We start from the raw sequence: 11,656 nt of genomic DNA on the forward strand, positions 1-11,656 counted from the left end.
ATTTTACATAAGATATATCCATGTAACTCTATGATTTCCAAATTTATGGCTATTGATGATATCTGCGTTTTCTGTGAAAAAGAAGGTGAGAATCTGTCTCACTTGTTCTTTGAATGTAAATTTGTCAGAATTTTGGGAAAACCTTGCAAAGTACTTATTTACCATTATGAACACTGCTTATAATTTTAACATAAAAAATATAATATGTTACTATTGCAATGATAACAAAACCACTGAAATGATTGTTCATTTTTTTATTATTGTTGCCAAATACTTTATACACAAACAAAAATTCCAAAATTCAATACAAAAATTACCAATTTTTCTGATTAAATTTAATTATCTTATTAAAACACTAACCCTAGTGTTTTAATAAACAACAATAATAACACATTCATGAATCATTAAAATAAGATATTTTCAGAGTGAATATAATTGCCCTTAAATTGTTTATTTTTTGTATTTTATTTTTATATTTTTTGTATGTTTGAGCATTGTTAATACCTGTGTTTGGTTTGCTAGACATGTTTGATGTAAGTTGATTTTTGTATTATGAAAAAAAAAAAAAAAAAAAAGGGTCGGTACAACAACAAAAAAATACAAAAAATACAAAAATAAAAGTGTCGGTACAAAAAATAAAATAATAATACAATAATAATAATAATAATAATAATAATAAAAAAACACTGTCTATGGATCCTCCTGGTCTCCAATATGAGTCTGTCCAAGCAGATGAACCTGAGAGAGATCAGAGTAGATAAGGGGAGATGTTTTGACGTACTGTTTAGTAAGGACATGCTAACCCACCGACAGTTAAACTGGCTAGCACATGCTAACCCACCGACAGTTAAACTGGCTAGCACATGCTAACCCACCGACAGTTAAACTGGCTAGCACATGCTAACCCACCGACAGTTAAACTGGCTAGCACATGCTAACCCACCGACAGTTAAACTGGCTAGCACATGCTAACCCACCGACAGTTAAACTGGCTAGCACATGCTAACCCACCGACAGTTAAACTGGCTAGCACATGCTAACCCACCGACAGTTAAACTGGCTAGCACATGCTAACCCACCGACAGTTAAACTGGCTAGCACATGCTAACCCACCGACAGTTAAACTGGCTAGCACATGCTAACCCACCGACAGTTAAACTGGCTAGCACATGCTAACCCACCGACAGTTAAACTGGCTAGCACATGCTAACCCACCGACAGTTAAACTGGCTAGCACATGCTAACCCACCGACAGTTAAACTGGCTAGCACATGCTAACCCACCGACAGTTAAACTGGCTAGCACATGCTAACCCACCGACAGTTAAACTGGCTAGCACATGCTAACCCACCGACAGTTAGCTGGAACATCTGTGGGTAGGCTATAGATCTAAGAAGATGCTCAGAAACAGCTGTTCCAATAGAAATCCCTGAGCATGCTATTAAGCATTGTGACACACACACACACACAATGAAGCAGTGTCATGAAGGTGTTGGATAGCTGGGCTCATGTGCAGACACACACCTAAACAAATTCATAGGCACAATTCTTGTACATTTCCACATACACACCATTAAGACACAGACACAAACAGACACACACACACACACACACACACACACACACACACACACACACACACACACACACACACACACACACTGACAATGCTGCACTATCACTAGATAATTAATGATCTAACAGTCATATTCCACCCGTCATTCATGGCACCATCAGCAAACACAGTGTCACTGCAGTCACAAACACACACACTCATGCATGCACATGCGCACAAACAGCGTAATACACAGATCGTTGACACATACACACACACAAGCGCGCACACACACACCTCTGTCGTAGCTATAAATAACACAACCCATGACAGCCATACCTCACGGGTTAGTACAGTATTCCTTTATCTCTGTTCTTCTCCCTATCCTCTCCTCCCCTCTCTTCTCCTTCCTCTCTCTTCTCCTCCTTCCTCTCTCTTCTCCTTCTTCCTCTCTCTTCTCCTCCTGCCTCTCTCTTCTCCTCCTTCCTCTCTTCTTCTCCTTCCTCTCTCTTCTCCTCCTTCCTCTCTCCTCTCCTCCTTCCTCTCTCTTCTCCTCCTTCCTCTCCTCCCCTCTCTTCTCCTTCCTCTCTCTTCTCCTCCTTCCTCTCGTCTCCTCCTTCCTCTCTCTTCTCCTCCTTCCTCTCTCCTCTTCTCCTCTCTCCTCTTCTCCTCCTTCCTCTCTCCTCTTCTCCTCCTTCCTCTCTCCTCTTCTCCTCCTTCCTCTCTCCTCTTCTCCTTCCTCTCTCCTCTTCTCCTCCTTCCTCTCTCTTCTCCTCCTTCCTGTCTCCTCTCTATCGCAGAGACCAGTGCGGATCAGACAGCTCAGTTCTCTCCTCTTCTTCCTCCCTCCTCCCTTTTCAGGCACAAAACAGCTCAAAACAGCCCTCCCTCTCTCTCTTCTTTCTCCCTCTTTCAAACACAGCTTGCTTCTCCTTATCTCTCTTTTTCTTTCCCTCTCTCACATAAACAGCCCTCCTCTTTGTCTCTCTATCTCTCCCTCTCTCACATAAACAGCCCTCCTCTCTGTCTATCTCTCCCTCTCTCACATAAACAGCCCTCCTCTCTGTCTCCCTCTCTCTCCCTCTCTCACATAAACAGCCCTCCTCTCTGTCTCTCTATCTCTCCTTCTCTCACATAAACAGCCCTCCTCTCTGTCTCCCTCTCTCTCCCTGTCTCAGATAAACAGCCCTCCTCTCTGTCTCGCTATCAAATTCAACATCAAGCTGTTTTATTGGCATGAAAAACATTGCGTCAATATTGCCAAAGCAATAATAAAATATTGAAGAATAATAATATATAATTTTAGTAAATAATAATACAAACAAATATAAAATAAAAACAATAAAATGGTAACAGTCAATAGTATAAATATAATACATAGAAAAGGCTAAACCTGAAAAATGTAACTATAACTAACATATAACTAACTTCCTAAACTATCTGTCATCTTCACCATTACATCAGTACTACAACTACCATCATCATTAAACAACTATCATCACCCCTACTACCCATACCATTACTCTTTTGGAATAATAATCACAACAATAATAATAATAATAGTAATAACAATAATACTAATAATGAGTTACTGTTTACTATGCAGATGTTATTAGTCAGTGTGTAACGATATTCGTCTTCGGATGAAGAGTAGTCATCGGACCAAAACGCAGCGTGGTAAGTGTTCATGTTATATTTTTATTGAAACAGAACACTAAACAAAAATAACAAAGAGAATGAACGAAAACGAAACAGTCCTGTCAGGTCCAGCAACACTAAACAGAAAACAACTACCCACAAAACACAGGTGGGAAAAGGCTGCTTAAGTATGGTTCTCAATCAGAGACAACGATAGACAGCTGCCTCTGATTGAGAACCACACCGGCCAAACACACAGAAAAGAAAATATAGAACACAAAACATAGAATGCCTAAAGATATAGGGGGGGGGGGGGTCTGGGTGGGCATCTAGCCAGGTCGTGTTGTGCCGGCTCAGCGTGTTGGGTACTGTCACGCCCTGACCTTAGAGATCCTTTTTATGTCTCTATTTTGGTTGGTCAGGGCGTGAGTTGGGGTGGGCATTCTATGTTTTGTGTTCTATATTTTCTTTTCTGTGGCCGGTTGTGGTTCTCAATCAGAGGCAGCTGTCTATCGTTGTCTCTGATTGAGAACCATACTTAGGCAGCCTTTTCCACCTGTGTTTTGTGGGTAGTTGTTTTTTGCTTTGTGTCTGCACCAGACAGAACTGTTTCATTTCGTTCCTTCTCTTTGTTATTTTGTTTAGTGTTATGATTTAATGAATTAACATGAACACTTACCACGCTGCGCTTTGGTCCGACTACTCTTCATCTGACGGCGAAAGCGTCACACAGTGTCCCTCAGGCTATTGCAGGCAAATACATATTTAGCTGCCAGAGGAGCCGTTGCTCCTTTACCAATGAGCATTTTTAGTTTATTCTCTGGGTTTAATAAGTTAACATTCTGAATAAATGTAGTAATTTCCGTGAATAATGAATCTCCTGGTGAAGAATATTTATCACAGTAAAGGAGAAAGTGCATCTCTGTCTCGACCTCCCTAGTCGTGCAGTGACCACATACACGATCCTCTTTGGGTAGCCATGTCTTTTTATGTCTGCCGGTTTCTATTGCCAATCGGTGGTCACTCAGCCTGTACTTGGTAAGGATCTGTCTCTGCTTCGTATCTCTGACAGAGTAGAGATAATCAGCCAATTCATATTCAATTCATATGATCTCTCTCACATGAACAGTCCTCCTCCCTGTCTCTCACTCTCTCACAAACAGCCCTCCTCTCTGTCTCCCTCTCTCTCCCTCTCTCACATAAACAGCCCTCCTCTTTGTCGCCCTCTCTCTCCCTCTCTCACATAAACAGCCCTCCTCTCTGTCTCCCTCTCTCTCATACACATCCCCCCCTCTCGCTCTCACACACACAGTCCTCTCTCTCATTGAGTGAATGTCATAACCTAAGCCACACCCATATCCTGTACTCCTTTCTCCTTGAGCATTACACTAGAAATACCACAACAGATACAGTCATCTCTTCTCAGTCTCTCTCTCCCTTCCTCCCCCTCTCTCTCTCCCACTCCCCCCTCTCTTCCTCCCTCCCCCTCTCTCCCTCCCTCCCTCCCCCCTCTCTCTCTCCCTCCCTCCACCTCTCTCTCCCCCCCCTCTCTCCCTCCCTCCCCCCTCTCTCTCTCCCTCCCTCCCTCCCTCCCCCTCTCTCTCCCTCCCTCTCTCTCTCTCTGCCCCCTCTCTCTCCCTCCCTCCCCCCTCTCTCTCCCTCCCTCCCTCCCCCCTCTCTCTCCCTCCCTCCCCCCTCTCTCTCTCTCCCTCCCTCCCTCCTTCACACCATAAAATGTTTTTATGTTGACCTTGTATTATTTCGTTTAATACCATCACCATCACACAACCCCCCCGTCTCTCAACGCACACCATGCATGCACACACACACACAGACACACATATATACACTCAGATACACACAAAGGCACACACACAGACCGTTGCTCACTGTCTGTGTCCTCTGCATCGTCTCTGCTCAGTCACAGCGGAGGACGTGGTGAGGAGAGAGAAAACTATGAAAAACACCCTCAATCTGTTGATGTCAAGCTGTAGCTCTGCTGCAATCCTTACACTTGACTAGCTACACTAGTGACAACACCTTTTCAACATATGTAGCCAACAAACATGGTTCACTGGTTGGTAAAGATTCTTTATTGGCCCATTGCAGCGCAATAAAAAACAACAACTGGCATATACAAATGTAGGATCTTGATTTGACCAGTATACCCTGTGCAAGTTACCTGTTCCTACGTCATACTTCGGTGTTCATGTCCCTTGTCTTTTGACGATTATATCATCAAAATCATCAAAACGCGGTCATATATAAAAAATTATATTTGTGTTTGTGGATGAATTTACTTCCGCCAGATGCCTTTCAGGAAGTTGATACGCTGAAGACCATTCAAAAAGCCTACAAAATGAAAAACCTACAAGGCTACTTGCTGCGTCAATTGCATAGCGTATTGTCGTAGCAAAATAATCCTGCGGCAAAAGGATTTGAATGTTTAGTCCATACTGTTGCTTAATTGATGACTGGCTATAATTAGGCTATGTGACAAGGGAAATACTGTTAATATAACTGTGTGTTATTGCGGGTTTTCAGATGAGCTTAGGTCATCTGCATTTCCTACGGTGCAGGACAATTGTCAGCATTAAAAGAGTGATCAAATTAAGATACTACATCTGCACATATACAAAGAAAAGAACAAATATAACAAAGTAAAGGCGTATGAGTGCAAAGAGTAGTGGCAGCTGTATAAAAACAGGAGCACTACAGATATTGAACTAAAATATAAAGGCAACATGTAAAGTGTTGGTCCCATGTTTCATGAGCTGAAATAGAAGATCCTAGACATTTTCCATAAGCACAAAAAGCTTATTTCTCTCAAATGTTGTGCACAAATTTGTTTACATCCATGTTAGTGAGCATTTCTCCTTTGCCAAGATAATCCATCCACCTGACAGGTGTGGCATATCAAGAACCTGACCCTTGCCAGCAGCATACCACCCTGCATACCACTGCTGGCTTGCTTCTGAAGCTAAGCAGGGTTGGTCCTGGTCAGTCCCTGGATGGGAGACCAGATGCTGCTGGAAGTGGTGTTGGAGGGCCAGTAGGAGGCACTCTTTCCTCTGGTCTAAAAAAATATCCCAATGCCCCAGGGCAGTGATTGGGGACACTGTCCTGTATAGGGTGCCGTCTTTCGGATGGGACGTTAAACGGGTGTCCTGACTCTCTGAGGTCATTAAAGATCCCATGGCACTTATCGTAAGAGTAGGGGTGTTAACCCCGGTGTCCTGGCTAAATTCCCAATCTGGCCCTCAAACCATCATGGTCACCTAATAATCCCCAGTTTACAATTGCCTCATTAATCCCCCTCCTCTCCCCTGTAACTATTCCCCAGGTCGTTGCTGCAAATGAGAACGTGTTCTCAGTCAACTTACCTGGTAAAATAACGGTAAAAAAAAAAAAAAAAAAAAAAAAAAAAATTGTGCTGGGGACAATAAAAGGCCACTCTAAAAAACTGCAGATGAAACTGTGGGCTTGCACAACCAAAGAGTTTCTGCACAAACTGTCTGAAAAAGTCTCAGGGAAGCTCATCTGCATACTCATCGTCCTCACCAGGGTCTTGCCCTGACTGCAGTTCAGTCGTCGTAACCGACTTCAGTGGGGAAATGCTCACCTTCGATGGCCACTGGCACGCTGGAGAAATGTGCTCTTCACGGATGACTCCCGGTTTCCACAGTAACAGATGGCAGATAGCGTGTATGGCGTCATGTGGGCGAGCGTTTTGCTGATGTGAAGATTGGGAACAGAGTGCCCCGTGGTGAAGTTGGGATTATGGTATGGGCAGGCATAATCCATGGACAATGAACACAATTGCATTTTATCAATGGCACATTGAAACCACAGAGATACCGTGACGACATCCTAAGGCCTATTGTCGTGCCGTTCATTCACCACCATCACCTCATGTTTCAGCATGATAAGGCACAGTCCCTGATAAGGCACAGATCTGTACGCAATTCCTTAAAGCTGAACATGTCCCTGTTCTTCCACGGCCTGCATACTCACCAGACATGTCACTTATTGAGCATGTTTGGGATGCTCTGGATGGACATGTACGACAGCGTGTTCCACTTCCCGCTAATATCCAGAAACTTTGCACAGCCATTGAAGAGGAGTGAGACCACAACAGCCTGGTCAACTCTATGCAAATGAGATGTGTAAGCACTGCATGAGGGAAACTGCTGGTCACACCAGATACTGACTGGTGTTCTAATCCGAGCACCTACCTTTCATTTAAAGGTATCTGTGACCAACAGAAGCATATCTGTATTCCCAGTCATGTGAAATCCATATATTAGGGCCTGATGAATTTATTTAAATTGACTGATTACCTTTAATGAAATGTAACTCAGTAAAATCTTTGAAATTGCTGTATGTTGCGTTTATATTTTTTTGTTCAGTGTAGATGTGATATGCTTTTAATTTAAGTTGAGAACAATAGCATTTTTAGGGTATTTGCACCACCTGGTGTACATGGAGGGAGCTTGCAGCTGTAGTGGTATCTGAGGAAGGGAGCTTGGAGCTGTAGTGGTATCTGAGGAAGGGAGCTTGGAGCTGTAGTGGTATCTGAGGAAGGGAGCTTGCAGCTGTAGTGGTATCTGAGGAAGGAAGCTTGCAGCTGTAGTGGTATCTGAGGAAGGGAGCTTGCAGCTGTAGTGGTATCTGAGGAAGGGAGCTTGCATCTGTAGTGGTATCTGAGGAAGGGAGCTTGCAGCTGTAGTGGTATCTGAGGAAGGGAGCTTGCAGCTGTAGTGGTATCTGAGGAAGGGAGCTTGCAGCTGTAGTGGTATCTGAGGAAGGAAGCTTGCAGCTGTAGTGGTATCTGAGGAAGGGAGCTTGCAGCTGTAGTGGTATCTGAGGAAGGGAGCTTGGAGCTGTAGTGGTATCTGAGGAAGGGAGCTTGCAGCTGTAGTGGTATCTGAGGAAGGAAGCTTGCAGCTGTAGTGGTATCTGAGGAAGGAAGCTTGCAGCGGAAGTGGTATCTGAGGAAGGGAGCTTGCAGCTGTAGTGGTATCTGAGGAAGGGAGCTTGGAGCTGTAGTGGTATCTGAGGAAGGAAGCTTGCAGCTGTAGTGGTATCTGAGGAAGGGAGCTAGCAACTGTAGTGGTATCTGAGGAAGGAAGCTTGCAGCTGTAGTGGTATCTGAGGAAGGAAGCTTGCAGCTGTAGTGGTATCTGAGGAAGGGAGCTTGCAGCTGTAGTGGTATCTGAGGAAGGGAGCTTGGAGCTGTAGTGGTATCTGAGGAAGGAAGCTTGCACCTGTAGTGGTATCTGAGGAAGGAAGCTTGCAGCTGTAGTGGTATCTGAGGAAGGGAGCTTTCAGCTGTAGTGGTATCTGAGGAAGGAAGCTTGCAGCTGTAGTGGTATCTGAGGAAGGAAGCTTGCAGCTGTAGTGGTATCTGAGGAAGGAAGCTTGCAGCTGTAGTGGTATCTGAGGAAGGGAGCTTGCAGCTGTAGTGGTATCTGAGGAAGGAAGCTTGCAGCTGTAGTGGTATCTGAGGAAGGGAGCTTGGAGCTATAGTGGTATCTGAGGAAGGGAGCTTGGAGCTGTAGTGGTATCTGAGGAAGGGAGCTTGGAGCTGTAGTGGTATCTGAGGAAGGGAGCTTGGAGCTGTAGTGGTATCTGAGGAAGGGAGCTTGGAGCTGTAGTGGTATCTGAGGAAGGAAGCTTGCAGCTGTAGTGGTATCTGAGGAAGGGAGCTTGCAGCTGTAGTGGTATCTGAGGAAGGGAGCTTGGAGCTGTAGTGGTATCTGAGGAAGGGAGCTTGCAGCTGTAGTGGTATCTGAGGAAGGAAGCTTGCAGCTGTAGTGGTATCTGAGGAAGGAAGCTTGCAGCGGAAGTGGTATCTGAGGAAGGGAGCTTGCAGCTGTAGTGGTATCTGAGGAAGGGAGCTTGGAGCTGTAGTGGTATCTGAGGAAGGAAGCTTGCAGCTGTAGTGGTATCTGAGGAAGGGAGCTTGCAACTGTAGTGGTATCTGAGGAAGGAAGCTTGCAGCTGTAGTGGTATCTGAGGAAGGAAGCTTGCAGCTGTAGTGGTATCTGAGGAAGGGAGCTTGCAGCTGTAGTGGTATCTGAGGAAGGGAGCTTGGAGCTGTAGTGGTATCTGAGGAAGGAAGCTTGCAGCTGTAGTGGTATCTGAGGAAGGGAGCTTGCAGCTGTAGTGGTAGCTGAGGAAGGGAGCTTTCAGCTGTAGTGGTATCTGAGGAAGGAAGCTTGCAGCTGTAGTGGTATCTGAGGAAGGAAGCTTGCAGCTGTAGTGGTATCTGAGGAAGGAAGCTTGCAGCTGCAGTGGTATCTGAGGAAGGGAGCTTGCAGCTGTAGTGGTATCTGAGGAAGGAAGCTTGCAGCTGTAGTGGTATCTGAGGAAGGGAGCTTGCAGCTGTAGTGGTAGCTGAGGAAGGGAGCTTTCAGCTGTAGTGGTATCTGAGGAAGGAAGCTTGCAGCTCTAGTGGTATCTGAGGAAGGAAGCTTGCAGCTGTAGTGGTATCTGAGGAAGGGAGCTTGCAGCTGTAGTGGTATCTGAGGAAGGGAGCTTGCAGCTGTAGTGGTAGCTGAGGAAGGGAGCTTTCAGCTGTAGTGGTATCTGAGGAAGGAAGCTTGCAGCTGTAGTGGTATCTGAGGAAGGGAGCTTGGAGCTGTAGTGGTATCTGAGGAAGGGAGCTTTCAGCTGTAGTGGTATCTGAGGAAGGGGATTTGGAGCTGTAGTGGTATCTGAGGAAGGAAGCTTGCAGCTGTAGTGGTATCTGAGGAAGGAAGCTTGCAGCTGTAGTGGTATCTGAGGAAGGGAGCTTGGAGCTGTAGTGGTATCTGAGGAAGGGAGCTTGCAGCTGTAGTGGTATCTGAGGAAGGAAGCTTGCAGCTGTAGTGGTATCTGAGGAAGGGAGCTTGGAGCTGTAGTGGTATCGGAGGAAGGGAGCTTGGAGCTGTAGTGGTATCTGAGGAAGGAAGCTTGCAGCTGAAGTGGTATCTGAGGAAGGAAGCTTGCAGCTGTAGTGGTATCTGAGGAAGGGAGCTTGCAGCTGTAGTGGTATCTGAGGAAACTACAATTTCTAGGTCATGGGTACTCCAGTACTATTTGAGAAGGTCCGGTCACACAAGTTTCCTAAAAGGTCTGGATGGAATTTATCAGCGTAGTAACAAAAACCCCACCTCGCAACCCATGTGACCCTAAACTGTTCACACCCCTCTTGTTGGAGGAGAGAAAATGTTTCAGTTTCTACACATTTTGCCATGGGGCAGAGATTTATTTTAACGTTTTAAAGCAAATTTTATGCCATGTCTCGTGTGTGTTTATATGATACTAGCGGTCGAAGGGGGGGGGGGGTATTGACCATGTTCTGGGTCTGGATCCGGTCCGCGGGCCGCCAGTTGAGTAAGTTGAGTGACTCAACTGGCGGTACTAGGCCAATGTGGGGAATGTAGTCATGTGATGTCTTGATGATAAACAGTCAATGAAGCCACAACCGAATCCCCGAGACGGTTCTTGGATATGCAGTCTTGGTGATTCAACTATAGCCAGGCTAAGTTAAGTAAGTTAAGTTGCTAAGTTAGTTAGGTTAAGTTGTTAAGTAGGTTTTGAAGTAAGTGAAGTTGATTTTGGCATGGTTCATTGTGAGAGGTAAGGGATGATGATGGGTGTCACCAGTGACAGTGTGACTTGTGGATTCACTTCCTGTCTCCTCCTGAGTGTAAAGGGGAAAGGGACCTGTTTTTAGTGCACATACGCTGCACATCAATCTTGCTTGACGACTGGTGTTCAATCAAAAAAAAAAAAAATGGTCACATGCTTCGTAAACAACATGTGTGGATTAACAGTGAAATGCTTACTTACGGGCAGTTCTCAACATTGCAGAGAGAAAGAAAATAGAGAAATAATAGAAAAGTAAAACTCGTAATAATAAAAGTAATAATAAATACACAATGAGTAATGATAACTTGGCTTTATACACGGTATACGAGTACTGAGTCGATTTGCAGGGGTACGAGGTAATTGAGGTAGATATGCAGGGGTACGAGGTAATTGAGGTAGATATGCACGTATAACTAACTATTTAGCAGTCTTCTGGCTTGGGGGTAGAAGCTGTTCAGTGTCTTGTTGATTCCAGACTTGGTTCATCGGTTGCTGTGCGGTAGCAGAGAGAAACGTCTGACTTGGGGGGCTGGAGTCTTTGACATTTTTTGGGCCTTCCTCTGACACCGCCTGGTATTGAGGTCCTGGGTGGCAGGGAGCTCGGCCCCAGTGATGTACGTTAAGATAGTGACAGCTGTGTGTGTATGTGTGTGTGTGTGTGTGTGTGTTTGTGTGTAGGAGATGTTGGTCTCTGGTCATGTCATTTAGCCATACAAGGCATGTCCCTTTGGCCAATCACAGGCTGCGACTCCACCCTGCCTGATCAGATAGCTGACACCAGGCCTCCTCATTACCCCTATCTAACACCACCTTTTGACTGTGTAT

General features: G+C 45.1%; 1 long non-coding RNA gene across 1 annotated transcript; it reads right to left on the bottom strand.

The window, feature by feature from the left end:
• Window positions 1-239: 239 nt before the first annotated feature.
• Window positions 240-2,834, bottom strand: LOC129830730 (uncharacterized). Its single transcript, XR_008755630.1, has 2 exons — window positions 1,895-2,834; window positions 240-738 (listed from the first exon to the last, which is right to left on the bottom strand). It is a non-coding gene; the product is annotated as an uncharacterized LOC129830730 (long non-coding RNA).
• Between the last annotated feature and the right edge of the window lie 8,822 nt (window positions 2,835-11,656).

The sequence above is a fragment of the Salvelinus fontinalis genome, chromosome 32 (assembly GCF_029448725.1).
Source record: "Salvelinus fontinalis isolate EN_2023a chromosome 32, ASM2944872v1, whole genome shotgun sequence".
In the NCBI taxonomy this organism is placed as follows: Eukaryota; Metazoa; Chordata; class Actinopteri; order Salmoniformes; family Salmonidae; genus Salvelinus; species Salvelinus fontinalis.